This window comes from Ailuropoda melanoleuca, chromosome 7 (genome assembly GCF_002007445.2).
Source record: "Ailuropoda melanoleuca isolate Jingjing chromosome 7, ASM200744v2, whole genome shotgun sequence".
In the NCBI taxonomy this organism is placed as follows: Eukaryota; Metazoa; Chordata; class Mammalia; order Carnivora; family Ursidae; genus Ailuropoda; species Ailuropoda melanoleuca.
The window spans coordinates 73,505,739-73,533,638 of record NC_048224.1 but is presented as its reverse complement, the minus strand read 5'-3'; the positions used below and the strand labels follow the sequence as shown (position 1 = coordinate 73,533,638).

General features: G+C 40.6%; 1 protein-coding gene across 3 annotated transcripts in view; it reads left to right on the top strand.

Annotated features, from left to right (window-relative positions):
- STARD13 (StAR related lipid transfer domain containing 13) overlaps positions 1 to 27,900 on the top strand; it is a 227,009-nt gene that overhangs the window by 108,485 nt on the left and 90,624 nt on the right. Inside the window, exon 1 of one of the 3 annotated variants that reach the window (XM_034665058.1) lies at positions 20,126 to 20,600. The exons of the other annotated variants lie outside the window; for them this stretch is intronic. The gene's annotated coding sequence lies outside the window, so the exon portion shown is untranslated. Of the gene's footprint in view, positions 1 to 20,125; positions 20,601 to 27,900 lie in introns of those variants that run through there. 3 annotated transcript variants of the gene reach the window in all.

The window sequence follows — 27,900 nt, the reverse complement described above, 5'->3', positions numbered from 1 at the left end:
CTGCCTAGTGCACGTTCAATCACACGTTCAAGTTGTTATTACAAGTTGGCTTGCAAAGGGCCTGTTTCTGCCGCCGGCCTTGAGCTCCCAGGGAGCCCTGCATGGCGCTGTGTTTTGCAGTATTACCATCATTTGACCCTCGCTCCCTACCACAGCTCCTGGCACTTAGTCAAGACTTGTTGAATTGACAGCTGTTCTTGGTGGTACTCGTCCTGGTTAAAACTGGGACTTGGGGAAATGTACCACGTTTTGTCTTCAGTATCTCCATGTGTATCCAGCATCCTTCCTCCCTTCCTGCTTCCTCCTGCCTGGTCATTGCCAACTGAAAGTGATTTAAGTCCCCGGATTACCTTCTCCCGGGTATTTGAGATGTAAACCTTATCTTGATTCGAAAGGAAATGTTTTGCCCTGGTTAAATCAGAACAGAAATGTCAGGCGACTGTGCTGATGAGAGAATTGTCTGGGGGGTGGCATAGACAGAACTCTGTATTTGGAATTATCCTCTCTTCTCCCTAAGAGTTAGGCCAGCTTCATTCTTTCACAGGGAGGCTGCCCTGCCGTCTTTTGGATTAAACCTGCGGAGTATTTTTGGGGCATTGATGTGGAAAGTAATTCTGGAACTAATTAGCCCTGTGTTGAAACCTAGAGAGAGTTGTAGCAGCTAGGACCCTGTTTTGAGCTGTAGATGAGGACAGTGAGATGAGTATGAGTCCCTCACTGCAAGACAGACCTTGCACTAGGTTAGAGAGGACTGGGGCTGAAACTTTAAAGAGGGTGACTTGACGGATAGCTGTCTGATGTCACGCTGTGGGACATCTGAGACCACATTGGAAGGTTGAGCAGAGCTCCCAGGTCGTGGTTGAGATGTACTAAAAGCAACTGGTCACCGAGGCATTTTATGGTGGCCTTTTAAGGGTGTCGAAGTGGATGGAGTTTGCTTTGCTGAAAGAGCCTACTTAGTTTTCGTTTCATTGGGGGTAGGTGGGGCACTGGGGTTCTTAATCTGGTGACTTCTTATCTCTTTAAAACTTCAGAAATTATAAGAAAAAATGTTTATACATATGCCAAATGTTTAACGTAAAGAGCTGTGGCAAGATTCTTGAAAACCTAAAGAAGATTAAGAATGGTTATTTTCAGAGGTGGTTGAAAGGTAGTGTGTTTTAGAGTATGGGTTAGATCAATAGACTTTTTGTCCAAACATTGCCTGGACTAGGCTGGATGTTACCTTTACACATATTGTCCAGTTGTTTGTTTACTGAATTCTCTTACTTGAATAATAGAATCAAATTTCAAAACGAAATATCCTAGCACTTTTAACAATAACCTGGTAGTAGCCTTTTACTAAAGACTTTCTATACTTTTATGAGGCAAAAGTGAAAAAATTGAAACAATTACTTGGGTCAAAAGAATGACGTATTTTTAAAAGAATGAAAGAGCACAAGTAAAATTCATCTCTAAGGATGGATTGTTTGGAGATCGAACAAATCATGTGGGGTCAGTGCTCCTTCAGTTGTGGTTTTCGAAATTTGTAATCAAACATTACCATTAGTCATAGAAAGATAAAAGGAAGGATACGATTAAACTATAGATCTACATATTTGACAATACACATTTTCTTGGCAAAATGAGGCTAGAAGGAGACACATACTAATATGAAGGGATTTTTTTCATTAAGGAAAGGATTTAAAGAACACAAGGCAGTATTTTATAAAACAATAAAAAGATCATCATGCTTAAGGAAATGAAAATGCTACATGTTTAATACGTCTCAGCTCATAACACGGTGATACTTCACTTATCCAAAATCCACTGATATGTCCGCATCAGCTATATGGAAAAGGCCAATAAGCAAAGCAGCATAAATGTTATGCACCGAAGCTCTTGGGCTTTATTCATAGAAGAATACCAGAGATCCTTCCAATTTTGCTTATTTACTCTCATTTCACAAATAATTCTTTTTTAAAAAAGATTTATTTATTTTTACTTTTAGAGAGACAGAGAGAGAGAGAGTGAGCACGGGGAGGAGCAGAGGGAGAGAGAGAGAGAATCTCAAGCAGACTCCCTACTGAGCACGGAGCCTGATGTGGGACTCGATCTCATGACCCTGAGCCAAAATCAAGAGTTGGAATGCTTTACGGACTGAGCCACTCAGGTGTCCCTCATTTCATAAATAATTCTAATGCATTTAATTTCCAGGACTTTGGAGGATTAAAAGCTAGAAATCAGAAGGAAAAGGGGACTATGGATGTACAGACAGTAGATGGAAGTGATGGCTGACTTGTCGGTAGCAATGGGGAGGAAGAAAGTGATTATAAAAAGCTAATCTATCTCAAAAGCCCTACACAGCACTCTGGGATAAGGGCTATTCTTACTCCTCGTGTGTTTGCAGTACTGACACATATATTTAATACGTATTTACATGTGTATTTGTTGAATGAATTAACATTTTATTTGATACCAAAGGTATCACCATATTGTATCTGATATTTATACTGATGATTTTTCATGATTAAGAAAATATTAAGTTATACGTGCATATCTTATTTAAAAAGAAGGAAAAATATGAACCGTTCAAAAAATGCTGTCATCCCAAAGTGTTGGGTTTTTTTATTTTTTTATTTTTTAAGTTTAGAAGCTGTACTGTTAAGTCCTTAGGTTTGCACATGCAAAAACCTCAGTTATCTTAAAATACATCATTTCTGAAGTTTTCAGCTTTTAATTCTCATTTGTTGTTCATGAAAAGAGTAGGATGGCTGTCTAGGGATGGCTGTCTAGGGAATCAAAGTTCCGATAAGTGATGTGTCTGCACAGAATGGGGAAGGTCTGCTTATATACAGGAGAGCATAGTTTTGAGAGAAATGTGCAGGAACAGGGATATTTTATGTGTGAGTGTATTCCTATGAATATTGTTATTTTCTGAAGAAACAGACTCATTTAAACTGGCCCAACCATAAAAGGAAGGATGCAGTACTCATTAGGGCCTATTTACAAGATATTCTAATGTAACCCTTCTTCTAGGCACATGGTGGGATTGTACATCCTCTTTGGGGTTAGGCATCGGTCACATGGCCAAGGAAATGTGGAGTAGAATGACATGGATCACTTCCAGGTAGAAGCTTTAAAAGCCTGTGTGTGTCTCTGCTGTGTTCCCTTCCTGCTGCTATGATGATTGTTGAGATGAGGTCTCCAGTAGCCTGTGTTCCTGAGGGACTAAGATGAACCAAACCCGATGGCCAATACTTAGTAGACACATAGAATAAGAAGTACACTTTTGTTGTCTTGAGCTGCTGAGATTGGGGGCTATTTGTTACTGAAGCATAACTTAGTCTATCCTGACTGATACAGAATTGACCATAAAAATACAGAACTATTCTCCAAATCTAAGACCAGGAAATAAGATATAGCCAGGGTTCATGGGAACTGAAATGAAGATCTAGAAAAATCAGAGTTCTCTCCATGCCATGGCTGCATGGTGTTTTCTGTCTTTGCTTTTCTCAACAAGTTGTGGGTTATTTCCAGTCAACTGGTCAAACAATTTCTCTTGCTTCCTCATCCTAGACATTATCAAATACAGCTGCTGTCTTTCCTCCCTACTGTGGACTCTGACTGTGTTTTGGGACACCCAGTTCCTACCCTGTGGTAAGAACATGATTGATTCAATGAAAGCTGTATTATGACTGCTTGAGTCAGGTGTCCTCCCTTACTCCCACCCACCATGGTCATTACTAAGCAAGCCTATGGTTTTTATGATTTAGGAAATTCCTAAGTAATGGTTAGCATTTAGTGACCATTTGGTATGTACCAGGAACAATTCTAAGTGCTTACGTGTGTGAACTCATTTACTCCTTTAACAACCATATGACATCTGTATTATTATCATTCTCCTCTTACAGACATGTAAACCGAAGCCCAGAGAACTGAGTAACTTGCTCACGGTACGCTGCCAGGAGTGTTAGAGGCAGGATTTGTATACAGGCACTGTGGATCCAGAGCCCACATTTTTAACTACTCTATGTGGCATTAAGGTTTTTCTTTTCCAAATGTATTTGTCCTATATGGCCAGAAATGTGTTACATATAAGCTTTTAAAAAGTATCCAGATTGTTTTCAGTTTTGATTTATGACTATCCTTGAAGAACCAAGATTAAAACAAGGTATTAAACTTCCAGTGTCTTGTGTGCACCATTGTCCTCGGGTAACTCTTTTAACATCTTTCTTCAGACTCCTGGAACTGCCAATAAGTGCTGGGGAATCCAGGACAAGCTGGATGACTTCCACCTAAGTTGTTTTGTTGACTATCAGATTTTAACTAAATTAATCTGTGGCCTGTTTTCAGAAATGAAATTCTGTAGTAATCCCAAAGTAGAAAACAGATTCCTAACCCCTCTTTCCCTTTGAAAGTCATTGTATTTACCAATCATTTAATTATCAGTGTTTCACAGACCAGTGATCAACACAAAATTAATTCAGTCTTAAGAAGAGTCAACCTGGGAACAAATAAGAATCATAGCAGTTAGTCTCGGGGCCCTGTTTCTTGAGATTACTGATGCATTCTCTCTGTGATGTTATTCATTACCTAAGAGGAATTTCGAACATTTTGCTGGTTGCTAAAAGTTTCAAATGGCTGAGAGCTTTTAGGACTTTGCCATTTATATGTTATATGGATAGAACATATAGGTATCTTATTCCTTCTTCATGCCTAACATAGAGAACTATGAGAAAAAAGAAAAATAGAAACCCAATAGAAATGGGCGTTAAATGTGCTATGGGCAAAGGGAACAGAAGGTGCTTCTGGAAATGTTCTGTATCTGCTAATATATATTGGCCTCATTTATAAGTGCTGGTAAAGTTTTTTTTTTTTAATCAAACATAATTTGTGATTAATGTAATGTATAGCAAGAATTCAGAAGAAAGCATTGAATACTCTGTGCTATCAAACACATGCGAGATGATGCAAGAAAATGAAAAATGAATAAAACTCTGTTCTGAAAGAATTCACACTTATTGGGAGGACACCCCCATATGTAGATCAATAGCGATGAGTACTCTAGAACTGTGGTCAGATAAAGTACCAAGAGGACACAGAGGCAGAGCCCTCACACTTCGAAGGACCTGGCCCTAGGTGTAATACTCGGCTATGGCCATCTTGAGATTATTAATAATTTTTTTAAATGTGATAGAATACACATAACAAAAAATTTGCCAGCTTAACCGCTTTTAAGTGTGCAGTTCAGTCATGTTACATATATTCACATTCTTGTGCAACCATCATTGTCATCCATCTCTAGAATACTTTTCTTCTTGCAAAACTCAAACTCTATCCCCAGTAAACAACTCCTCATTCCTTCCTCCCCCCAGCCCCTGGCAACCACCATTCTACTTTCTGTCTTTATGAATTTGACTACCCTAGGTAGCTCATATAAGTGGAGTCATGTCATACTTGTCCTTTTGAGACTGACTTATTTCACTCAGCATAATGTCCTCAAGCAAATGTTGTAGCATGTCACTGCCTTTTAGGCTGAATAATATTCCATTGTGTGTATTTACCACAGTGTGTTTTCCATTCATCCATCCATGTGATATGAGATGCTTCCACCTTTTGGCTACTCTTGAATAATGCTACTATGAATGTGGATGTACAGATATCTCCTTGAGGCTAAAATTGTTAATCATTTTTGAGCAGGGGGCCTGTGTTTTCATTTTCTGAGATCCACAATTTATGTAGCCAGTAGTGCGTGGGGGAGCTGAATGAGAGTAAGCTGGACCGCCAAGGAAGAGTTGGATTGGCCAAGCAGAGGAGCAGGACGAGGGCTCTATTCAGAGGGTATAGGGTGCACCTGACCCAGAGGGAGGAAGAGCCCGGTGTACTGAAGGACAGTGGGGACACACACCAAAGACAAATTGATGAATCTTCGCTCCAAGATCAGTTTTCAGTCCTAATTAGTCACACAAGTTGATGATTATATTATTCAGCCTTAAAAAGGAAACCGTCGCATGCTACAACGTGGATGAACCTTGAAGACAATACGCTAAGTGAAATAAGCTGGTCACAAAAGGATAAATACTGTATGATTCCACTTACCCATGGTACCTGGAGCAGTCACACTCCTAGGTGGTTGCTAGGGGTGGGGGAGGAGGGAATGGGGAGTTGTTTACTGAGGACAGAGTTTGTTTTGCAAGATGAAAGCATTCTGGAGATGGGTGGTGGCGATGGTTGCACAACAGTGTGAAAGTATTTAATGCCACTGAACTGTATACTTAGAAATGGTTAAAATGGTAAATTTTTGTTTATTCTACCACAGTTAATAATAATTTAAAAAGTTGACAATGAGTGTTTTCATTTCAGTAGTTCATATGCTGTTGCACATTCTTCCAGGGCCTAAATGGATGGGGTTGGGGGAGTTTACTATGTCAATGGATGTGAAGACTGTGAATCCATCTCACTGCATCTCTCATAGTCATTCATATTTTTGTCTGTTCTTGCAGCCTCTACAAGAACTTTTTATTCATAGAGGGCAAACACTTTCTGTTAATATAAAAATGCTATTCTTTTATGTGTGTTGTTCATTGTAGAAGAGATGAAGGAATGGAGTAATCTTGGAGTTAGAACCTAGATAGCTTTCAGTCATCTGTTTTCTAAAGGTATTATATTTTAAATGCATAAATTTTTATAAGGGGTCATTTTCATTCTTTATAGCTAATGCTCATTGTCCACAACCAGCTAACATGCATTGTTTAGAACCAGCTAATAATACTCTTTGTCTAGTATGTAAAATAATAAATAATTACAGATTTTTTCACTGAGTTTCAGATGGATATGTTTGATGACCTTGAGGAAGCTCATTCCCTTATTATTTGTAAGTGTTTGCTGGCCAGTGAGTTTGTCCCCTCCTCTAGTTTCCACGTGCGTGCGTCAGTTTTATGATTCATTTATTATTTGGCTTACTCTGAGTGATTACGAGGCACTGTTCTAGCCACTAAAGATATATCAGTGCACAAAAGAGAAAAACAAAGAATCCCTGCCTCATGGAGCTTTTGTTCAGAGGAGAGATGGACATTAAACCAAGTAAGTATGCCAAGAGTGTGGCAGAAGGTGAAATGTGCTCTGAAGGAAAAAAATTAAAGCTGGGGCAGGGGTCTGTTGATAACTGCTTGATATGGTGCTACAGACATGTGATTTAAAGTGATCCCTCTGCCCATCAGTATTTCAGTGTGGAATCTTGCAGTGGTTTCTTTTCTTACTGCACCATTCCCCGATTCCTTACCCTGCAGTCACACCCCTGAACTAGGATGTACCACATGGTCATCATCTCCTTCACTCCATGGAAAGTTATCTTGAGGTTTCTTTTCATTATTCTCATATCCAGCCCTCTAGCATCTTATATAGTACTCTATTGTATTATATAATTGTATAATAGGCATGATAAACACATGTCTGATATATTTTAAAAATTAGGGAAGGAGCATATTCTGTGTATTTCCGACGCCCTTATTTTTAGAGCCATCCAACTTCTAGGTTTGCCTTTCTTTTAAAAGACATTACCTTAAACACATTCTCAGGTTTTTCAACCACCATATTATTTGGCACAACCAAGCATAGCATGATGGGACCTAGTCCATATTTGCCACAAAGTGTTCTTCTCTGTCTTTTTAATATCAAAATCTCAAAGCCAGGTTTCAAGAATACAGAAACTGCCATCCGCTCTTCACAGACAACTAAATGGAAGATAAGTAGATATGTTACAATCATGCCATCTTGAATTTATATAGTACCTCTGTAGTGTTTAGCTATTTGCAGCATTTCTTGTCTTTTATTTAGCAGAGAGAATAAACAGGTTGCTGTAAGTCAGACAAGTGAAGTGAAACAGGCAACATGGTGTAAGGACAGCATGAGCTTTGGAATTACATGCTTTGGAGCAAGACCTAGTTTTGAATAGAGTTGGTGATTTCTGTGTAGCCTTCGACCCCCCTCACATCTGAGCTTCAGTTTTGAGCTTCAGTTGCCTTATCTGTAAAATGGGGATAAAATGAGGTGTGTGTGTGTGTGTGTGTGTGTGTGTGTGTGTGTGTATTTTATAGCCTGTTTCAAGCTTTGTCATTAAGTAGACAACTTCATAAATATGATCATCTTTTGGCCTTCTCTTAGAAATAAGCACTTCTGTGGTTTACCTGCCTTGCTAGGCAGAGTGCTTCCTTGCCTTAGTTATCTTTGGCTCTAGCATAGTTCCTGGGCTGGACAGCTTTCAGTAAAGCTGCATTTAAAAAAAAAAGTAATGTTAAGCTTAACTTTGAAAATATTTTTTTTTTTTAAAGATTTTATTTATTTATTTGACAGAGATAGAGACAGCCAGCGAGAGAGGGAACACAAGCAGGGGGAGTGGGAGAGGAAGAAGCAGGCTCATAGTGGAGGAGCCTGATGTGGGGCTCGATTCCCATAACGCCGGGATCACGCCCTGAGCCGAAGGCAGACGCCCAACCGCTGTGCCACCCAGGCGCCCCTGAAAATATTTTTTAATGAAAATGTTCCTTATTTCTTTTCTTTTTTAGAGAGGGAGAGAGAGAACGTGCATGAGTCGGGGGTGGGGGGTGCAGAGAGAATTGAACCCAACAAAGGGCTTGCTATGGCGCTGGATCTCATGACCTGAAATCATGACCTGAGTCAAAATCAAGAGTCGGATGCCTAACCGACTGAGCCACCGAGGTGCCCTGATGTTCCTTATTTTTGGCTCAGTGGTTTTCTTCTCAGCAGGGGCTGCACTGTCCCCTCTCACTCTCCCAGAGGTGTCCCCTTGAATCTTGTTGTTTTGGAAGAGCCCTCAGATGATGGCCCTGTTACCCAGCACAGCAATGAGTGGAAAAGCCTTGATGGAGAGACTTCTCCTTGATGTGGATGGCTCTGTGGCCTACTGCTCCTCATGAATGTCATTGTGCCCTCACAGTGGCCACACTGGCTTCCTGCCCAGAAAATAAATGGTCCTTTACTTCCCATTACTCAGCCTGACAAGTGGCACATTTGGCAGGAGCAGGCTGGAGAGAGAAGGTTTTGAAGAGTCCAGGCAAGGTGGTAGCAAGTAGGAGGCTCTGACGTCCTGAGGGTGGAGATGTCTCCAGTTTGCCCTCCCTTCCCCCAGTGCTGTGTCTGTACTCAATTTGCACATGTCACCAAAAATAATGAGCTGCGGGAGACGGGTGCTCTCTTTTCAAATCTCATGTTCCATGAACTATGATGGATGGCATATGATCAAAAAGTACTACCAATCATATTGTTCGTCCCAAGAAGCTTTCTGATCCATCTCTGTTTTTGAAATAGTCTGCACTCAAATACTTTAGAGAAATGGTAACTTATCTTCCTTTAAAGAAATCTAGAAAGTGAGATTCCTCAATTTTCCATAGTCTTCCAATCCCGGTGGTCTTCAATCATGTCCACCCTGTGAAGCAGCTACATCTCCAAGTGATAAAACTAATCTCAACTGTGATGAGCATTTTTATGTCCAGGCATTATGGCTCCAAACTCTGACTGTGATATGATTAAAAACAAAACAAAACAAAACAAAACAAAAAAACCAAAAAAAACCAGGTGTAATCAGATTTGGTATTTAAAAAATCATGATAGAGTACAAAGTGAATGTTTAGAAGTTACCTGGAAGACACCATGTGGAGAGTTGGCAGAGGATTGAAATAGAAGATGAGCCTTTACTGGTTTGGTTTGTTTTTTTAGAGGTAAAGCTAATACCAGCTTTGTGGTATTAAGATGAGCTAGTAAGAACAGAGGCCATGCTTCCAACATGGGAATTTGAACATGCCTCCAACAAAACAGAAGTAAGTCTGCTGATGGAGCACGTGGTCTTTTTAAGGAAGAGTCCCTTAAGTGAAAGCAATAGTCCACCAATCAGGGACTAGCTGGGCTCAGCTTTTGGTACCCCCCTTTTTTTTCCCAGAATACTCATTCTCAGATGCACTCAGTGATGCACTGCTGAGATGGCAAAGCATTTTCTTGTTCTCTACGTATATTCTTTCCCAAGGAGCAATGGTTTGTGTGTCTTATGGGAAAAACTACAGTTAGACTCTAATGCTTCCAAAGGATTTAAACAAGGTTTAGTTCCCCTGGAAACTAGGCTCTTTCTGATTGTTGTATGCATTTTTCTTATGAGATCAGTAGCACCTGAGTCTCCTGACAGTAAAGGTCACCTTGAAAATCAAAGTATGGGTGGTGTTTTAAAGAGCATTCTAGTTGTTTAAACAACTTGCACAGTGTACAGCATTATGGATTTTTCATCTTAGCTACCGTCACAAGAGAAGGGTGTGTGTGTGTGTGTGTGTGTGTGTGTGTGTGTGTGTGTAAGGTGATAGAAAAGAAAATCTGGGATTTATTGAAAGCTAAGGTTTTTAATAAGGTCTGAAGTCATTGAAGGTGGGAGCTGGCTCAGGCAGTTATCACTCCGTGCTGACGTTCCTGTGTTCGGATTACAGGGAGCATTGCAGTAGAGTAGCTAATCTTTCGTGGCCAGTGCTGCTTGCCTGTGTTGATAAGTATGATTAACAACTTTAAAAGTCAAATACATTAGCAAATGCCTTATAGCCGCCAGGAATGCTCATGGCCACCCACACTTGACAACAAAATGAAAAACAAGTTCAGGGGCCTAGGATTCCTGAAACTTTTAGATAAGTATGCCTCCAAGTTTGGTTTTGAAGTTGGTTTCAATCAAATCATGTAGAGCTGTTGTTAGAAAGCAGTCAGATATGAACCAAAAAAAAAAAAAATGAGGAATATGCTTTTTAGTTTGGGAGATTGTAAAAAGATGATGTTCATTATAGTTTCAGAATCTACTTTAGGCCTGCTTTTTCCCTGAAATTTCAAAGTGAACTTTAGAAGAGCTACTGGATTTCTTTCTTTCTTTTCTTTTTCTTTTTTTTTTTTTTTTAGAAAATGCATTGCATAATCCAGTTTTTGATAGTAATCCCAAATAAAAGTCAAAAGTCTAGGCTACATCCACACTGGATGAGGCAATTCTAGGTGACATAATCTTCAGAACAATGGAAGAAATTCAGTTTTGTAAGTGCTCAGCCTGGCTTGCTGTGTGACCAGGGGCTTTGTTCCTCCCAATGGGGGCTTCATTGTGGATGTCCATTAGCATCATAATTAGAGCAAGCCTCTGTGCTAAGTGTCATACAAAGGAATTTGGGATTTCTCTGGGCAGAATTAAAGATAACGCCATTGAAATTGTAAACCAGTTTAAGATTTGATGTTTACAGTTCAAGGGTTAGTAGATAGTTGGGGGTGAAAGGAGAACTGGAGCACGGAATTAGGGTAGACAATCCCAAAGAATAGCTGTGCCAGATTCCAAGAGGCAAATCCATTCTTGTCGAAGTGTCATGAACACAATGCATGAAACTGGCATCTCCCCAGCAGGTAGTTGATATTTTCTGCCTGGCTGTTGACTTTCTCTGGTCTGTGGCTGCTGAATGCCAGAACTTTCACATACCTTCCCTACCACCCTACCACGAGAGAGCCAGAGTAGGTTTTGTTCCTTGGTAACAGAAACCTCAAGCCAGCTAGCTGTCCAGAACATCACATTTGTAGGGAAGATGTTGATGTGATGGAGCTTCCTTTTTATTTTTTTTTAAACCTTTCATCATTTATATCCTTCTGAGCCTATTGTGGACACAGTTTTCTTGGTCCCTTTGATTTTATTTTCTCTGTCTTTGATACAACTTCCCAATGCACAGTTGACTTTTTGCTGATGAAAAATTTCCCCCTATTTCTCTTTCTCTCTCTTCTTTTTTATAGGTAATGTAAGCCAGAAGTTTGTAACTTTTGAAATTTTACAAATGCTGAAATAGAAATCCTATATGCATGATGGAACATCCCCATAGATAACGCGGTGCTGACATTTTGAAGCTGTATGTGATGTGGAATTAAGTTCTTATCCTTTGAATTCCATGTACAGCTGTCATTACTCCTCCAGTTCATTTTGAGAGTCCTCAGGCTGAAGATACACTGTCAGGTTTTTCTTACGTAATCTTTTTAGATAAAGAAAGCTCAAAAAATCAGGGTCGATAACCGAAGCAACCAAGCCCATTACCTTGATCTGCTTCAAAAAAAGAATATATCAAAGGTGGGGGTAGGTTGCTTCAATCTAAAAATCTAATGGCTTCACAAAACTTTCCATTTTAAACAATATTTACTAAAAGCAAAATGAAATTTTATAATTTTAAAATGAAATGTAACATCCTTCTCCAGGAAAAGAAAGGAGATTAAATATAATAGACGTTATGTGGTAGATTGTTATATCTGTTTAGGAATGTTAAATGCTTGAAAAGGGATTTGTGGAGAGTTTGTTTTTAGAGCACATTATAAACATGGGTTTGTTTGATTTTCAACATTACCTGGAATGCTTGCTACTGAAGTTGTGTTGGATGCATACACAGCATCCTGAGAACCTGAAAACCACAAGTTGCAACTTGAAAATGGGCTCCATGACACTAGAGAGTGTGGGAAGTCACAAAGCCCTTATTGTGCACACTGCACCTGCCCGTACGTGTCCGTGGGACCCCTGCAGATGAGTACGTGTCCCTGCTCGCTTATGCTCTCAGCGCAAGTGCAGTTCGAGCAACAATATGCAGATCTGGAAATTTGACATTTCCATTGCCCTAAGGGAGACTGACTCAACAATAGAAGGTGGTATTCGCTTAAAATGCGGTGGAAAAGAAGCAGACATACTCTAAATACTTGTGTGCATGCTAGAGGGACAGTCAGTCACCTGAAACAAGTCAAGGAATTGAATTCTACTCAATTAATTGTTTCATTTATGAGTTTGTGTAGTTACTCATTTATCCATCAATTCTACAGTGCCGCTCCGGATGTAAAACTATTAGAGAACTGGAGGGACAGACTCTCAGCCTCAGGTGGACATGTGACCCACTGAGAAAGGCACTCATGTTTCTAACTCCATTTTGGAGCCTTGCTGCTTTCTTGGTCTGGCCTCCCTGGTACAAGGCTGTTGACTAAATAGTCACTTGGGTTCCATTGGATTCAGCTGGCAGCTTTATTTGTTCATTTGAAGATCCCCAAAACATATGGTTAAGTAAACAAAATAAGTCTTTGAATAATACACCTAATATGATTCTGTTTATATAAAAAGAATTATCTAATGGGTGTGCAACATGGGCATATATGTACATATATGTGTAGACATATATGGGTATGTTTTACTCATATAAAATATATGTATGTATATGTGTATGTATAGGTTGTATGTTTATATAAAGTTGGGAAGATAGACACTTAACTGTTAATAGTGATAACTTCTAGGGAGTCAAGCGGAATTAGGAGTTGTAAATAAAAATGGACTTTTGTTTGAATTTTTACAATGAGCAATATTTGATGTAATTAAAATTATTTTAAAGAAAAGTATTTTAAAAGTTGTTTTGTTAGTTATTAAAGTGTGTTAGATATTCTTTGATTTCTTTGTGAAGATAACAAAATAATTTAAAAATATGAGTGAACCCATCTTATAGGATGAGAACTGTATTTTCATACTTATAATTATATTCATAGCATAATACAAATAATGGGTAGTATCTTTCTGGGGTTTTTTCTGACTCCTTTTTTGCCACGAAATTGGTGAGCTTCTCAGAATCCAGTTCTAAAGCAGATGTGACCAAAATAAACATCTCTGTCCCGGGCTCTTTGGTCAAGCAAACTTTGGAACTTTTGTTGATCTTGTTCAGTGTCTTACAGGTTCCATGTCTCATGCTGCTTTTATTAGTAAATAAAGTGTTCACATTGGTCGTGTACAACTGTTAGTTTCATTTTGCTAGATAATAGTAACCAAAGAAGAAATTTGGAAGCAAAGAAGGGTCATCCATTCTCCCCAAAACCTCATAATCCAGTCATACCGATAACCAGACATAGGACCAGATTCTGCCAGATATATAGACATTTCATAAGCAAACAAACACCCCCACATGTGCATCAATTCACATAACCTGTGTACAGGTTGAAGTCCCAGTGTTTTGCTTTCCTTTTAGAGGCTTCAACCACAGCCTTACGTAAAGAGTCAAGAGAGGCTTGAGGCAAGCACCTCAATTCCAAAAACAGATTCTGTCAGAAACAGATTCTGTCACCTTTGTAGCCAGCGTCAGACAAGCAGAACTCACAAGAAATCATGGCTACGTGAACCACAATGATTACGTGGGTCTTGGATAACTCTTAGGTTCTTTTTGGTAGTTAATGGTAGCCAAATCAGTACTTTTGGAGCAAAAGAAGGTCATCTGTTCTCCCCAGAGCCTTACAACCAACCCATATCGATAACGCATCGAGGGCTATCTCAGGATTTAGACTGAGGCATTCTCACCAGAGATCCAGGTAAAGGCCTTACCAGATTTTACACTGGAACACCTTGAGCCAGTCCGTGTATTTCTCTCATACCTTAATTCCACCAAGCACACTAGTCAACGGTAGCAGTTTTCACCGGTTGAAAACTCTTTTTGACACTCCGAATGCTAACTGGAGATTGTTGATGGAGAGGTGGGGCCCGCAGGGCTGATATCAGCACATTCTGAAGTGCAGACTCCCTCTTTAGAATCCCAGCTAGACTGTCTCAGACCCGGAATGCTTGATTAGATGCTAGCAGCACCTGGGTCATAGCTGCACCGAAGCAGCACATACATAACTTTGCACCATATATGCTCAAGTATTTTAGAGTAAATTACAGACGAGTTCTGCAATTACCTATTCTTGCAGAAAGTTCTGTTTCTTGAATTGAGATTAATCATATTCAGTCCTATAAATATAGTCATAATCACCTGTATTTTAAAATTCTAACTATGGAATGGTAAGTAACACATATTGAATGTTTAGGCCCAGCTCCATTCCCAGCATTTTACATGTATTAACCCACTTAATCTTCCTAACAACCACAAGAGGGGTATTCTTATTTTCCATTTAACCAAGAGGAATCTCAAGCAACTTGTCCAGACTCACGCAGCTTGTATCTGGCAGAGCCCAGATGAGAACCCAGGTATTTGGAACATAAAAGGCAGCTTTTCCACTGCATTAAAGAAAGAACACACTCTTATCCATGAAGCCATACCGCTCTCACGAGCTGCGAAAGATTGCTCTTAATTTGCACGGATTCTGTGCACCAGGCATATTGTCTACGCGCTGTTCTGTCTGAGCAGCTCTTGCCTTGATGTGCAGTGTTCCTCTGTGGGGTCCCGGGTTCCTCAGTATGTTTTCCTTTCTACGGAGCTGACAAGAAACATAGTCAGGCCAGGCTCTCTGCAAGAAAGAAAAAAACCCCAAGGAACCTCTTGGATCCTTCCTATGGCGCCCTGTCAAACTGCATGTGGCTGCTCTAGACCCCAGGGCTTGCTGTGCAATGTTTGCACCCCTTCTCTGAGGCTGGACTCTATGTTTTCTTTTTTCCTTCCTTCCTTCCTTCCTTCCTTCCTTCCTTCCTTCCTTCCTTCCTTCCTTTCTTTTTCTTTCTTTCTTTCTTTCTTTCTTTCTTTCTTTCTTTCTTTCTTTCTTTCTTTCTTTCTTTCTTTTTCTTTCTTTCAAGATGTTTTATCTCTGCAGAGAATGAGCTTCTGTATATAAGCCTGGTTTCTACTGTCCCAGGGCTGATTAGAAGAAAGGGGACTGACACAATTTGTGATATATCACTTAATCTGGCCCTTCATCTTTGCCCTACTCTGTAGTGGGGCCCTGGAGTTTAGAGCCTGTACTGGTACATTTCCGTAAACAATATACCTTGCACATTTTCCAGGTCTTGAGGGGAGAATGGGACCAAGGACTCTCAGATCTAACTGCTCTTTAAACATCGGAGTCAATCCACTGTATGTAGGCCCTCCCTTTCCTTGAATCTTTTATTAAACATTTCTCCTCTTCGTTAGCCCTACATTAACTTTGTAAGCACTTAGCTTTGCTCTCCTCTCTGCCAAGCATTATCATTTCTTCATCTGGTTCCTGTTTCTTTCTTTCTTTTTTTTTTTTTTATCATTTTAGTTCATTTTTTTCATCACGACAAGTGTACTCTTTAATCCACATTCCCTATTTCCCCTATTCCCCCACCCACCTCCCCTTTTGTCACGATTATTTTGTTCTCTGTAGTTAAGAGTCTGTTTCTTGGTTTGTCTCTCTCTCTTTTTTACCCTTTGCTCATTTGCTTTGTTTCTTAAGTTACACATATGAGTGAGATCATATGGTATTTGTCTTTCTCTGACTGATGTGTTTCACTTAGCATTATACTCTCTACTCCATCCATGTTGTTGCAAATAGCAAGATTTCATTTTTTTTCATGGCCGGATAATATTCCATTGTGTATACATACCACATCTTCTTTATCCATTCATCAGTCAATGGACACTTGGGCCTTTTCCATAGTTTGGTTATTGTAGATAATGCTGCTATAAACATAGGGGTGTATGTATCCCTTTGAATTGGTGTTTTTGTATCTTGGGGGTAAATACCCAGTAGTGCAATTCCTGGATTGTAGGATGGTTCTATTTTTAATTTTTTGAGGAACGTCCATACTGTTTTCCACAGTGGCTGCACCAATTTGCATTCCCACCAGCAGTGCAAAAGGATTCCTTTTTCTCCACATCGTCGCCACTGCTTGTTGTTTCTTGTGTTTTTGACTTTAGCCATTCTGACAGGTGTGAGGTGATATCTCATTGTGGGTTTTTTTTGGTTTGTTTTTTTGTTTTTTTAAAAAGATTTTATTTGTTTATTTGACAGACAGACAGCCAGCGAGAGAGGGAAAACAAGCAGGGGGAGTAGGAGAGGAAAGAAACAGGCTCCCAGTGGAGGAGCCTGATGTGGGGTTCGATCCCAGAACTCCGGGATAACGCCCCGAGCCGAAGGCAGATGCTTAACTACTGAGCCACCCAGGCGCCCCATCATTGTGGTTTTGATTTGCATTTCAGTGTATCAGTCCCAATTATTACTGCTGTGGTTGGTTTGTGAATTTGCACCGCACTTACACCTGGGCCTAGATGTGGCTTGTGATGCAGAACTGAGTTCTTATGCTCAGAGTTTCATAAAAATGGGAAGTTTCAGATGCCGGACCATTTGCTTTGCCATCTGGAATAATCCTGAAAAGTATTTGTGTCCCAAACATGGATGATGTCCCTTTTTCAAGTACTGATTTGTCCAGGCCCATGGGTATTGGGCTTCTGACCATGAAAATGGGCAGGGGTGAGTTAGGCGGGCTTCTGGCACCGTTGAGTTGGTGGTCATGGGCAAAGCTGCCACATACATTTGGGTAGGTTGTATACTGCACAACTCTAAGTTGTCCTGGTTCTGGGGAAGCCAGGTGCCAAAGTGGCAATGGAATCTGGATCCTGAGGTCCCCTCCCAGTGCTTATTCCACTCCCCACTGTCTTCTTCCTCTGCCTATGGTTAAGCACTGGCAATCTGGTGCCTATCACCAGTACTCTACAATGGCTTTCTTGTAGCTGCATATCTATTTTAAATAGCTGTATAGTATTTCATTATATGACTGTACCATCGTTTATTTGTAGTTCCCTATTGGTGGGCATTATGGAATTTCCAACAAATAATGCTGAAATAAAAACTTGTATATGTTTGTACATTTGTCTGCAAATATCTCCAGGAAAAATTCCTCTAGGTAGGATTTTCTTTGATCTTCCTTGACAGTCATATCTAAGCAGTTGCCACCGGCACCCTCCTTCCTTTTTTTAACCTTCATCCTCCAAGTTTGAGCCTTCATGACCTCTTGCTTAAGTTATTCCAGTAGTCTCCTACATGTGTCAGTCTCCCTACTCTTTCCTTTATAATCCATCCTAAACATGGTTACTAAATCTTGCTCCTAGGATTATGTTACATCTGTGTTCCAAAACCTCCCAGGGTTCATGATTGCTGATTGAACTCGGTATTAACCCCCCCCCCCACACACACACACGCCAGCATTCAAGGCCACACCCCAGTATATGGTTCCAGCCTGTCTTTGGAGTCTCATTCCCCCCACGATTCCCCCACGTTCCCTATGCTTCAGCAAAACCAGATACCTTCCTGAGCTTGTCTTGCCTCTTGTCTCTTTCTGTGCCCTAGAGCTCATTTTTTTATTCCTAAGAGTGTCCTCCTCTTTCAAGTGTCCTCCCTTGCCTTTGCCTGTGCAAATCCTTCCCAAACTTTAATGCTACCACCCTAGTCATGTTTTCTGGACTGTCCCACTCCCCAGCCTAGATGTGATCCTTCCCCTTCCCCTTTGAAACCCAGCTGCGCTCTTTCTATCCCCTGCTGGCCTCAGATCCTGTTTTTGATTATAATCTTTTGTGCTGCTGGAAACCAGTGGTAGCTGGAGAGCTGGAAGCATGCATCCTCTGACGTGTCTAGTAGGGTGCCTTGTATAGATATGGCATTAAAAAATATATTTATTAGTTTAGATCTTTGCAGTTTATAAGTTCACTTACCCCAAATTGGCATAACCCTTCTGCTTGGGAGGAAGAGATCATACACCTGAAACCATGAATATGAAAGTAGATTACCTTTCTAATGTTTTCAGTCAAAAACACAGAAGCACACTGGCAGTGAGGTGGCATTCAGGGTAGGAACAGGAGCCCATCACATTTGCCTTTCCTTCTCCTGGGGTCTACTGCTGCCCCTACATCACCCCCATGGAGTAGGGTCCCACTAGACTTGGAAAGGTGACTCCCTGCCAGCCACAGGCAAGCAAGGACTCACATCCCCATTTAGGAGGAATTTCCCCTAACAATCCATGCACTTTCATTAAGGGGATGTTTGCAAACATCCTGGTTCTTGACTCACACTCATTGTCAGCAGGATGACATTCTCAGGAAAGGAAGTGGAAGGCGGGGGAGTTGCTAGGGAAAATTAGAAAGCAGGATCAGGTCAGGGGTCCCTGAACAAAATCTCTTCTCCTTTCAGTGACCCGGAAAGCCCCCATATCACATTTGAGGACACTGGAAGGACACACAGGTAGTCTCCACCTTGAAGCACTGATTATCCACTTTCAAGCTCAGGCTTCTCATAATAATCTATACTCTCTCCCTTGGAGGGAGTAACTCTTACCTAGTTCAAGTTCTCATTCATTCACTTATTCAACAAATGTCAGTTGTGTATGTCCCTGCCCTTAAGGGGTTTATGGACTAATGGCAGATGACAACGCCAGGATTCTTTTGCAAGGATGTGGAATGAGAACCAAGGTGTCAGACTTTTACTCCTCCACCCCGCTCTGACCTATGCTTACCATGTAGTCTCTCTCACTGAAGAGTTCAAATATTCAAAGTCAGAGCTGCTGTTGTGCTCAGACTGCACTTTATACCCTGCACATTATTCCCGGAATCCTTTTATCTCTAGTGCTTTTTATCACGGGCTGGTATTTATTTTGGTACCATCCTTTGCCAGATTAAATATTTATACTTATTTAAATTCTCTTTCTTGTTGAAAAGAACAATACAAATGTTGAATAATAACAATAAAGTACTTTATCGTCTTAATTTAATCCTTCAATCACCTGGGAGGTCTCCAGAGCTTCCTCTGTGCCCTTCCTGTTCAAGGACACTGGCCAAGGAACAAAACTGAGACTTGAATCCAGACCTGCCATTCTGGGTCCCAGTACAGGCTTCAAATCCTTGTTTCAGTAAGATTCACATAATGTATTTGCTCTAAATGTTCAGCTTCTCTGCCCGATAAGGTTTGATTACTGTTGACTCTGCAGAGTACGTCACTCTAAAAATGTGTCCTCTGCCCTACTGATTTACAGAGAAGACTGATGTCACACGTTCAGCTGTTCTACTCTACTTGGTAGAGTAGAGACAACCTTCTCTCAGCCAGAACCTGAAATGCATCTCATATATTCTCTAGATTCACCAAGTTCATTGGGAGTATAAATATTAGCAAATCCTGTTGCTTAGGATACAATGTCATCTGAATATGAATGATTACCTGTTTTAGGATAGAAATTATTTTGTAATGTACTATTTTGGCATTTTCTCCTTGGAATCAGCTTTCACAATTTTAATATGTTAAATATTATTCCATTGTGTGTGTGTGTGTGTTTCAGTCATGGGCATCTTCTTCTGAGTCTCATTAGGCATGGAAAAGCATAAGCCTGCTTTAACAATGCTTCCTCTGGTCCTGAAGTTTTCAGGCTAACTTAAAATGGGATTTGTTATATAACATACATGCTGGGCATTGGCGTAGGGGGAGGGGGACCTAGAAGAGGATCGCCCCCTTGGTTTGTGACAGACTGGCAGCTTTCTCCTCTAGCATGTGCCATAGCTGCAGAGCCAGATTTAAATGAGAGGATTTATAGGAAATCCAGCTGTGAGTTTTCGTTTATTCTCTCAGAGCTGGAGGCGGGGCCAAAACCAACCTCAAACCAGGCACACCATTGATCAGGCTAGAATCATGTGGAACAGTTTCACAGACAACAGCTAAGCACAGAGGAAATATTAGCTGGCAGAGATAACGAAGAGGAAACACTCAGTGACAGATGTACCATCTGTCAGTTTCGGAGGAGCAGTTTTCAAGAAAACAGAAAATGAAATGAAGAAGAGAGTGGCTTTGTTTCAAAAGTACAGCCCAGCCTAAGGACATTTTTCAACAAAGTAAGTTTGTATTCCATAGGAAAGGAGGTGGTGGTGGGTAAGACAACAGTGACTTCCTATTTGCACTGTGAGTTGTGTTACCGATATGTAAAGTTTTCTTTGTGGTGTATTTGATCATTAGAAGGACATTCTTTTAACAGTAACTTGACTTAAAATTTAAAGCAGTGCCTCTCATGTTGACTACTCACTTGAAAAACATTTGAAAGCTACAATAAGATTTGTTTTACTTTTATTTAACCTCTGAAAATTGTCTTTATCTCAGACTATAGATATTGACACAGGGCTTTTTTTTCTTTTTTTCTTTTTTCTTTTTTTTTTTGAAATAGGAGCAAAATTATTTGTGTCTTTCCCCAACGGCAGTTTAGTGAGAAAAATGCCCATCTCTCAGATTTACAGGGCTGGCCGAAAGTGCTGTCTGTTGGAGGTTTAATTCCATGGGGTCAGTTACGTAAATAGCTGTGAATACCTTCCAGATCATCGTATTGTGTTGACATCGTTTTTAAAGGAGGCTGCTTCTGGATCTTTTAGCTCTCTTTCTCACAAAGCCTTCTGCCCTTTTCCAGAACACAAACTGCCATATCGAACAGCCCTGTTACTTATGGTTAGTGTGTTTTTTTTAACATGCTAGTTTTAAAACAAAGTTGGACGTGTGCTGTCTGTTGTTGTGTATTCCATCCAAGTGGTTTGCATTTGATGTCCTGTGTCTCGTGTTATATTAGGCTGGGATTTGTGTAAGTCCGAAGGGATCTTAAAGAGTGATTTGGAATGATAAACTATGTGAACGATAGCAAAGTTTTGAGGGGGCTCACAGGAGCCCCTCTGTTGGAAAAAGGCAATTCTCTTACACTTTGCGCAGGCAAGAGGGGACTTGCGACGCCTCGGCGTTAGCAGGCTGTCTAGTCCAAACCAGAAGTAGAAGCACTGGCTATAAACTCGCCGAAGCAGAAACCACGCCGTGTTATGGCCCAATATGGGTGTCAGAGCTCTGTAGCATGTGTGGGAAAATGGCTGCGGTCCAACGTCTGGAAGCATTTATCTTCCGGTAGAGTCTAGAAGACAACTGTTGTATGCATTTTACAGAAATCCCCGCTGATTGATTTCATTTACAGAGAGCAAGCACAGTGACTGATGGTGGGGACGACTGCAAGTGGGGGAGAAGTATTGATCTATTTCTGCTTTGCCTGACATCCTAGTCTCATTAGTGTTCTTGGCACCTCTGAATGAGATCGTGCCGCTACTGACAACCATATGGTTTCTCCGGGGCCCTTTCCACGCGTTCCGTAATAAATGCCACGTTTATGTCGTTTCTTATTGAGGAAGTCATAAACTGAAGGTTGAGCGTTTTGTCTTGCTGTCTTTTCGGAGCTTAACCTGTTTCCTATAGTCTAGAGTTGAAGAACGAGAGGCAGAAAGTATCCGGAGGGGGAGTTCTTGATGCGGACTCGGTGCAGCTTCTGCTGTCGGTGAGAGATGTGTGCAGGATACGCTGCGAAATTCTGGAACATGTTCTTCTTGATGTTCAAACCCATATTTGCGTGTGAGGGTGTCAGCTGTGCCAGCCGGTGTGTTCTGTGTGAGTTAAACTCACGTGTGCTGACATATGCTGACATGTGACAGGGTAGCATCCAGATCTGTGTGTCGAACGTGTGAAAGAATATTTGCCAGTTTCTGACAGTACCCATGTCAGATCCCGTGAAGACATTTTTAATTTATTGCAGGGACCAAGATAACAGTCAAAAGCTTTGGATTTCAGCCACTGCCCTTCTGCCACCTAACTTGGTGACCTTGAGGAAGATAACTAACCTTTTAATAAATCTGTCTTGCTGCTTAAAATGTCTCCCAGAGACATTTTAAATGTCAGTCAGATATTTATAATGTGTCTTGTGCTGTTAAATTTTAGTATTTATGTCATTTATGAAGTTGCCTTCATTTTCTTAGACAGAACTACACTACACTAAAAAAGCCAAAAAACTCTGGGTGGCTAAAAACAAAATTCACTGATCTCATATAATAGTACTTTCGTTTGCAGAAGCCTATACTGGAAAGTACTTGCACCGGTCTTTTTTCTCTATGTGGAATTATCCTTTGATTTTCTCACCACAGCTCTGGCATTGTGGAATACCAGTCATTTCCTCAAACAGGTAGAAGTTTTAGAAGTTGGGTTACAATTGGTACAATGCTGCTTTTAGTATGATTAAATATATATAATTTGTTAAATTCCCAATGTAAAGAAAATGGATGACAGTGCAAATTCGGGTACCTAATATTTTCTTACATTTGATATATCCATATATATCAATACACGCTCATATATATGCTTATTTTCATATAAGATACATATATATGTATATATATATATATATATATATGTGAGAGAGAAAGAGGGGGAGTCTTTCCAAATTATTTCGATAAAAGCAACAGTGTATAAAATATTAAAAGTAAAAGATAGAATTAAAAGATAAAATTTTCATTTTAAAACATTTTCATTTTAAGTGATAAACATGATAGCAGCTTAGTATAATGCAAAGGATATTAGAAGTCAGAAGTCAAACCTGCCAATATCAGCAGCCAGTACCACCATGCTCCCAACAAAACCATCCCCAGGGGCACAATTTACTGAACCGTGAAGCATGGCTGCCCTGTGAGCCACCCCGCTCAGCTGCGGGACCTTGGGCCAGTCACTTAATCCCACTGATTCATAGTTCCTCTGTGGCAATGTGGGTAAGAATGTATACCTTATCCCATTAAGGTGTTAAGGTCACATGATATAAAAATGTATGTGATAATGCTTTGGAAACTTTAAAGTCACTAATTGCTTCCTGAAATATTCCCTTTTTCCCCTGTCTTAACAAATCCAGCCCATGATTCAAAGGTTTCTCTTAACCCTTTTCTGATCTGCTTAAGGGTGTGTTTTCTCCTTCTTTTGAACCCCTAGAGCTCTTTATGGAAGGACTAACCAGTTCGTCGGTCAAGTCCCTCCCCCTTCGCCTCAATTTGACTCTGCTATTCCATGTGCTTTCACGTATCCACGCCCTGCTCATTTTGGTCCCCGGGCTCTACTAAATGTTTTCTTTATACTTTTTATCATGCTCTTCATCCTCCAAAGCTACCTAAAACATTACTCGTCTTCAAAGCCTTACCCAGTATTTTTCCCCCGTAGAGTCAGGGGTCTTCTTCATTCATGGTTCCATAGGATAAACTTGTAATAAATTTCTTATCTTGTTCTACTAGGTTTTTTATTTGTATTTCTCTCTCCCTTGGGAGGCTTCCCAAAGACAGGGAAGGTGCCATGTTGCTTTGATTTCCTAGTGTTTACCCTAGTTTCTCATAACTGACTGGTGTTCAAGTCATGTTTGTTGAATGAATGAACAAGTCAATATTTTCATACCTTTCTGAAAATTTTATCTTGTTTGTGGTACACTATAATCACATAACCTTTGGGACAGAATCCAGGTACCCATTTATTTATCTGGAATACTGTGACCATTATAATGTATCTAATAACATACAGACCAATTTAGAATGGGAACCTGAGGCTCCGGTGACAGAAGCCCTGTGTGTAATCACCAGTAAGTAAATGGTTACCCAACGTAGTCATATCTGAGTCCTGCTAGTTACACTTAGCTAACTAAAGATTAAAACTATCAGTCAGCAGTCTCTGTTTGGAAAGATCCTTAATGTATCTGTGGCTAGATATTGTGGTTGTTGCTGTTAGATTTTACTTATTTATCTTAGAGAGAGCAAGCAGGGGGAGGAGCAGAAGGAGAGGGATAAGCAGACTCCTTACTCATCACAGAGCCCGACGTGGGGCTTGATCTCACAACCCTGAGATCATGACCTGAACCGAAATTAAGAGTTGGACACTTAACCAACTGAGCCATCCAGGTACCCGCTAGATATGTTTTAAAAGGAAAATTTAGGCATTTTTCTGAAAAGCAGTTTGGCAGTATTTATTGAGACCCCCGATCCAGTAATTCCCCTTCTAGGAAATTATCCTAAAGAAGTAGTAAACAAAATAAAACAAAACAAAAGAATGTAGACAAGGTTTTCTGAACCAAGACGTTTAACATGGTATTATTCATAAATAATGTGAAAAATGGCAAATGAGTGACCAGCATTATTTTAATAATCTGAATAAAGTTCTTAATAATCCAAAGGTTGACTGATCAATTATATGCTAATTGCACTGACCTAAGGGCTGCCTTTTTTAGATACTTCAGGGAGAACCAGGGACATACCTAGAGCATAATCAAGTTTAGCAACTTCGTGCCAGGCTTCTAATTTTCTGCTCTCCCTTTTTTAAATTTAGAAAATGTTGAACATATGGTAACCTTTGAGGCCAAAGTTGGAAAACTCTTTGAGGGAACAATAATCTTAGCATTAAGAGAGACCCAAGAGCCCTGTTTTACCCATTTTGATGAAAAAATAGACAATCACTCTGAGATGGAAATGTAACTGGTTTAACTTTTTTCTTGAATTAAAATTAAAAACAGTTAAAAAGGGGAAACTTGAGTCTACTTGTGAAATGATTATGAAGAAAACTATGTAAATTGTGGAAGCTTTTTATAATCCCTTATTTAATCTCTTTTTACATGGAGTAACTGGTGGGGGGAAAGCCATTTTATCATAATAGTTTCTGCAAGTTTTATCAAGATAAACCACAGGAATACTGGAAATAATCTGTCAATCAGGGTCACGTGGTCAATTGAACACTGAACTGAGTTGGAAGCTCCACTCTGTTTACAACCTCATTGATAAATGGGTCAGGGGCCTCACCACTGAGATATACAATCCATCACCTACTTCTTTGTTCAAAAGGGGAGGTTTTCTTTTTTCAGTTCTTGGAATAACACTTGAAATGTATCCCCACTAAACGTGCCACTCCCTGAGCTCTCAGTAAAGAGACTGAAGCAAAGGACTGCCAGTGAGTGGGAACACATCCTCAGTACACCTGTCCATCTTGGCTTAAAAGGGTAAAGAAGCAGGTGCCTTCTTTCTACCTAGTCCTGTTTGGAATGCTGCAGAATAAGTGCTATAAGTCCCTCGCTTCAGAAAGTTCACTGTTTTTATGGCGAAGGAATGCCAAGTTCAAAAATGAATACAAACCCAGTAATAATAGACAACTCAACGTAGCCCCACGTGAGCTGCTACCAAGCCCACTTGCAATGTCAGTGTATCAGGCTGTGGATCGAGGGAGCAGGAGAAAGTGGAGTCCTGAGGGGTTTATCCCCCAGAAAACCTAAGTCTTCATAACTAGGAAAGCTCCTTGGAGTGGCCTCGTTCTCATGAGTCTGTGGAAGCCTGAGGAGAGATGTCTTCACAGGGTGGGCGTGGTAGCTTACACCTCGCCGGTGGCTTCCATAAACAGAAATAGACCGCACAAGGGTGAAGGTGGCCAGTTATGTAGCTTGAGCTGAGCCAAGCCGATTATCTGAGCTAGAAGGAAATGGAGAGCAAGCTGCTAGCCGAAGGAGGACTCAGAATCCTCCAGCCCAGATAGCCCTTACAGTATACCAAGGAAGAGCAGTCAGCAAACCAGAGGGGGAAGGAGTTCAAGAGGCTCATGCCATTACCCTTGAACCTCCACAGAGGGCCCTTACAGGAGACCTGTGTACTCTGGAGTCAGCAAAGGGCAAGAGCACCCCGTCTGAATTTGTTGCTCACGGGTCTAGAATTTAAACTCACTCTACTGTCTCAGCAAAGATTGTGCTATAAAAGCTTCTTGGAATTATTGGTTTTCTACTTTCCATAAGAAAACAATGATTTAGAACAATCTCTTGAGAACTACTGTTCTTTCCATATGTGCTTATTATCCTGCATACTGGACCATTTGTACTGGGCCTGGCCAGTGACTAGCTGTGTGCATTACGGGGACAGGCCTGGGGAGGAGAAACCAGCAAGCAGATGAGACACAGTTTCTTAAATTAACTCTAGATTACTCCATGAAAAGCATCCTTATGTAACATAGAGGCATCCTGACTGGATGTTCTTTAGGCCTCGCGAGCACTTGAATAAACCACAACGTGGTTAAGCAACAATAGCGAGTGCTCAGTTTAAATAGAGCAGGTTGTGTTTAGCTGAGGATCAAACTCCCAATTAAGTGACTTCTCTGTGCCAGACACTCCAGCAGAGGGAAAGAAGATATCTATATCTTTAGAGTTTGTTATTGAAGGCTCCTACTTCATGCTGTTTAAGCTACGATTTTATTTTATGTTTAAGGTTTTGTTTTTTTGTTTTTTTTTAAAGATTTCTATTTATTTATTCGACAGAGATAGAGACAGCCAGCGAGAGAGGGAACACAAGCAGGGGGAGTGGGAGAGGAAGAAGCAGGCTCATAGCAGAGGAGCCTGATGTGGGGCTCGATCCCATAACGCTGGGATCACGCCCTGAGCCGAAGGCAGACGCTTAACCGCTGTGCCACCCAGGCGCCCCTATGTTTAAGGTTTAAGCTACAATTTTATTTTTCTTTTCAGTCCCACTGACATTCACTTAATGCGTATTGGCGTATTGCTTCTACAAAGGATCTAAATGCTTATCTTTTGATGATCCCCTCATCTCAAAATCCACACTCTCGTGATATCATGTATTTCATTTCAACAAACGTGTATCAATCACTTTCCATGTGCAAGAAACTGTGAAAAGGAGTAGACCTATGATGGCTGTTCAGGGATGTTATGGTCCCATCTTGGGCGCAGGTACAGACACAACTCCAGGGAGACTAACTTCTGTACTAGCTAGAGGCATGTGGTGCTGTGCTTTGGAACACGTGTCTAAAATCTCATGGGACAGTTTCATGGATGATAGGACATTGGAGCAGGGCCTGGAAGGATCCATAGATTTCAGTAGAGGGCAAAGTAGACAATGGGTATTCTGAGACAAAAGAATGTATGTCTAAAAATACAAAGTATTTAAAGCATTCAGTGTGTTCAAGAATAAATGAGTGGCCCCCCCAGTGTAACTAGACCGTAGGATGTATGGAGAGATGGTTGCATGGTTGCATTGGGAGATGGGACCTCCATCTCTGAAGGCTTTCAGGTGTCATTTCCTAAATCACACATAGCTATTGACAGTTTAGGAGAGTAGTAGTGATTTCAGGATGAATATTTTGGTAGAAGGGTGGATTGGAGAGGAAGCAATTATACCATTTATTTTAAAGATTTTATTTTTAAGTAATCTCTACACCCAATGTGGGCCTCGAAACCACAACCCTGAGATCTAGAGCTGTGTGCTCCACTGACTGAGCCAGCCAGGTGCCCCAGCAATGACACCATTTCTAGGTCCATTGCAATAATCTATCCAT